Below are 5,072 nucleotides of genomic sequence, written 5' to 3'. Positions count from 1 at the left end.
GGGATCTACTTATGAAAAATCATCCACTGAGAACCCTGTGAGCACAGTTCTACTCTGACACACACGGGGGCACCATGAGTGGGATCTACTTATGAAAAATCATCCACTGAGAACCCTGTGGGGCACAGTTCTACTCTGACACACACGGGGGCACCATGAGTGGAATCTACTTATGAAAAGTCATCCACTGAGAACCCTGTGGGCACAGTTCTACTCTGACACACTTGGGGTCAATAAAGTCAGGGTCAACCCTAGGGTGACTAATATTTTCTGTGTTTTGTTTATGCCACTCCGCTTGGCCTTGCTAACTTCGCTGATAACATCTTTTGATTTGTTTTTGTTTTGTTTATAAAGTCCTGGATTTTATTACTTTTTTAATAAAATGATCTTTTAGTTATACTAGGTATTAGATATCTTCACTTTTTAATGTGACTTTTTTTTAAGTTTTTACAGAGTATTTGGTTTTCTGTTGAATGATGCATACACGTTTTGTGTCAATGGTAAAATACTAAAGTATAGGTTGGAGGTTAAAGTCCACTCAGAAGTTCCTGAGAGAAAGATTTGGCAATCTATTTACAAAGAAAATACAGCCATAGAAAACCATACAAGGCATAGTTGTTCTCTACCACACATGAGCCAGGGTCCGCACCGTGACATCTTCTGTCTGTCTCTGTTTTAAAGAAACATTTAAATCCCATAGTTGGATGAACCATCCCACGCTGAAATGGCTTTAGGGTAGCTCTAACTACACCCTAATCTGTGCATTTCAGTACCTTGAACAGCTGCGTGGGCATCTTTGGGAATCTGAAACTCTTCCTCCTTAATCTCTGCCTACAAGAGTTCTCTCTCACTATCCACAAACGCAAACGCAGTGCTCTACTGAGCCTGTAGGACAGAACAGAAACCGGCCCAGAGGGTCCCAAAGCTGTGATCTTTATGAAAGCACAGTGCTTCGTCTCTCTCCCTTGGAGTTGCTGGTGGGTCCAAATCACCGACCTTTTGGTTAGCAGCCATGCTCGTAATCCACAGTCCACCGGGCTCCGTAACTATCCTCAGATTTTGTTAAATATAAGAGAAATGTTGTTAGGTGCCACTGTGCCAATCCATCTCGCTGGGGGTCTCCCTGTTTTTCTCTGACCTTCCACCTTACCAAACATGATATCCTTCTCCAGTGACTGGTCCCTTCTGACAATATGTTCAAAGTATGAGAGATGAAGTTTAGCCATCTTGGCTTCCAAGGAGCACTCTGGCTGCACTTCTTCCAACACAAATCTGTTGGTTCTTTTGGCAGCCCATGGCACTTTCAATATTCTCCTCCAACACCATAACTGAAAGGCATCAGTTCTTCTACGATCTTCCTTATTCACTGTCCAGCTTTCATATGCATATGAGGTTATTGAACATACCATGGCTTGGGTCAGGTGCACCTTAGTCCTCAAGCTGACATCTTTGCTCTTCAACACTTTAAAGAGGATCCAAGTATGAGAGACATAAAACAAAAATGAGTAGTTTAACTCTTCTTCCTCTTCTCTCTTCTTTTCTGCCTTCTGCCTTCTCTGTCCGGCAGAGGTCACCTTCCTCTTCCTCTTCCTCACCCTGAATAAAAGTCTCTAGACGGGCAAAAAAAAAAAAAAAAAGAATAGTTTACAAAGGCAGCCTTTGTCTATTTGTTATAAATTCTGTTTGTCTGTCTCAGCAAAGTCGATTTTCACTCACAGTGGTTCTGTAGGACGGAGTAGACCGGCCCCAGAGGGTTTTTGAGGCCAATTGTCTTTATGGGAGCAGATTGCCTCATGTCTCTCCCATGGAGGAGCAGCTGGTGGGTTTGAACTGCCGACCTTTGGTTATGGGGCCTGTGCTTAGTCCACTGTGCCACCAGGATTCGTTAGCTGTGTATTGTTGACCTTCTATTCCATGTAGTATATTCCATTTCTTGTTGTCCTCACCGTTGTAGAATGGCTCCGAGTCCCACATACAAAGGAAATGACAGCCACCCAGGTCCTCTGCTATACTGGTCATCCTTGGAGTCATGTTACACAGCCGATGACAGCAATTTCTAAGCTTCTCCTGTGTGTGTTGTCACCGGGCCCGGGGCCAGCTCAGTACACAAGCTCCCCTTCCTGTGAAGGTTCTATTTAGCTTATATCTTAACCTCAAGCTTATCTGCAAAAACTTGCTTCATAGCTCTTCTTCCCAGGGTGGCAGGAACTGATGCCACAAAATCCCAAACAAATAATATCCAGTATTCGTGTCGGGTGAAGTGCTTTTATTTATTAAGTCAACCACCCTCCTCTTCCCACCACACACCTATCCACCGCCACCGCTGCCAGCGTCACGCAGGATGAACACGTGGTGAATATTTGCTGTGCAGACTCCTATTGTGCAAACTTAGACACAGGGCTGAAAGTCTTTCTACTTTATCTCTGCATACCACAGATAGCTCTCATTTGTCACATCTCGGTGTCCACAAACCCAAACACAGTCCTCCAACTCTTAGAGATCCCTCAAGACAAGACAGACCTGCCCCTGAGGGTCTCCAAAACTGTCTTCTTTATAGAAGTGGATTTCCACCTCTTTCTCCCTCACAGATAACAGACTAGCCAGCACGCTTAATTTCTGCGGATATTGAGAAGATCTCATTGCACCTTCAGCATTTGTATGGGATGCATCCAGACATAAAGAAGGGGCCTCAGAAAGTTTACGGATGAACTCACCCCTAGGGCTCAATTTTTAGCCAAACAATAGACTGCTCTGTCAGGCGAACTGAGCATGCATCTGTCAGTTTGCCCTATTGTGGTAGCTTGTGAGTTGCTGCGATTCTGGAAGTTATGCCTCTGGTATTTTAGATACCAGCAGGGTCACCCACAGGGGACAGATTTTCAGTGGAGCATCCAGACTAAGACAGACGAGGGAGAAGGAGAGACAAAGTTACTTCTGAATGTTTAGCCACTGAAAACCTTATGAGTAGCAGTGGGACACTGTCAGGTAACACCAGAATAGTAACTATTGAAACGTGCTGAAGACACGGTGCTGGAAGGCAGTCAGAATAGGGTTAGGGAAGAGCTGTCTCCTCACTGTAGAGATGTGAACGTGAATAAAGTGATGATGTGAATAAAGCTTTCGGAACCTTCATTTGCTGATGAGGCACAACTTAGAATGAGGAGAAACAGCTACAAATACCCATTAGGATCAGCAGGGACCAGTCCCTGGAGAAGCACATCATGTTTGATAAGGTGTAGGGTCAGAGAAAAACAGGGAGACCCCAACGAGATGGATTGGCATAATGGCAGCATCGATGGGCTCAAGCGTAGCAACGATTGTGACGTAGGACGACCGGGCGCTGTTTCGTTCACGTGTGCATAAGGTTGCTAAGGTTTGGAGTGGACTTGTTGTTGTGGTTAACAACAGTAACATAAGGGAGGTACACACTCCCCAGAATCAGCAAGCATTTCAGATCTAACAGGAATCGCAGGCAGGAAGGGGAAGAAGTGGGCATTACAGTCAATGAGATGAGACAAAGTGTGCATCAATTGTTGAATGGGAAAGTGATCTTTTAACTTTTCTTAAAAAGTCAAAAAGAGACCAAAATTGTTGTTAAATGCCACTGAGTTGGTTCCGACCCACAGCGACCCTGTTCGGGGTTTCCAAGGAGACTGATGAGCTTGAACTGCTGGCCTTGCGGTTCAAACCAGCTTTGCAGTCCAGCACTTTAACCTCCAACGCCATGCCAGGACTCCAGAGAGGCTAGTACCATTCCTAAAATAATAATGACCATTCATGGAAGATTCCATTTTTTTCCATGAACCTTTCAAAGCCCTATTGTATTTTCTTTAGACGTTGTCAGTATTACAGGTGTCAACTTCAGATCATAGGAGTCCCACTGTTCCAACCTTTAAGCACTCAACTGCTGACCAAAAGGTCGGCGGTTCAAACCTGCCCAGCGACACCTTGAGAGAAAAGTCTGGTGATTCGCTCCTATAAAGATTGCTGTGGTTGTTAAGAGCCATTGAGTCAGTTCCAACTCACAGTGACCCTGTACAGGGTTTCCGAGAAGCAACTGGTGAGTTTGAACCGATCTTGCTACCCAGCGCGTTAAACCGTGTGCTGCAGTGTAGGACGCTCTACGGGGTAGTTGTAATGTGTTCCATCGCATCGATGTAACTCAAAAAGTGAGCTCACGACATTGCAGACCTGCTCCAGATTGTTCCAGATGCTGTTTCAGGATGAATGGTATCTCTCGTGCTGGGGGGCTGGCATGGTACGGCGACGTGCAGGCTTTGTGTTTTCTAATTATGAATTGAGTGAAGAGTAACAGAGCGGATGATCCGCAGCACATTCAACAATCCACGCACAACGTGTTTCGTATTGTTGATTGTTGTTGTTAAGTGCCATCCGCTGGATTCTGACCCATACCATCCCCAAAATACCACCTGGATTGTCCCACTCTCTCCATGGGGTTCCTGCTTCCATTCCTTCTCCTTTCCAGTCCCTTCCCACCTTGGGAACTCTATCCTCGGCTCAGTGCTGTGTTTTGGATGTCACGTGATTGCACACTCTCACGTGTTCCTTCCTCAGTAGTTTTACTGTTCCCCTGAGAGATCTATTGTTTAAATCTGAAAATGGAGCTGTGAAGGTGAATTCGGTTCCATTCCTGAATGATGACCCAGAACCATAGTCTTGGGTCCTTTCAGTCTATTTCTGACCAGTAAACCTGGTGTCTTTTATAATTTTGAGTTGTATTCCACATTTCCCTCCCATTCTACCCAGGACGTTCTAAAGTAATCCCTTTCAGAGCAATTGGCAGGGGTAGCTGGCCACAGTTCTTTCTCAATTTACCGAGATCACCACTGAAGACTCTCAGGATCAGCAAGCCAGAGACTACAACCTCCCTAAAAGCGGGAATGACTGCTGCCCCAACCCAGTTTTTCAAGGAGTAGTTATACATAGCTGGACCAAGAAGTTGTTTAAAAAGAGCATGGGGACACTGAATGTTTTAAAATTGGGAAAGGTGTGAGACAGGGTTGTATTCTTTCACCATACTTATTCAACCTGTATGCTGAGCAAATAATACG

Source organism: Chrysochloris asiatica, unplaced genomic scaffold (assembly GCF_000296735.1).
Source record: "Chrysochloris asiatica unplaced genomic scaffold, ChrAsi1.0 scaffold00446, whole genome shotgun sequence".
Classification (NCBI taxonomy): domain Eukaryota; kingdom Metazoa; phylum Chordata; class Mammalia; order Afrosoricida; family Chrysochloridae; genus Chrysochloris; species Chrysochloris asiatica.
This window is presented reverse-complemented; position numbering follows the sequence as displayed.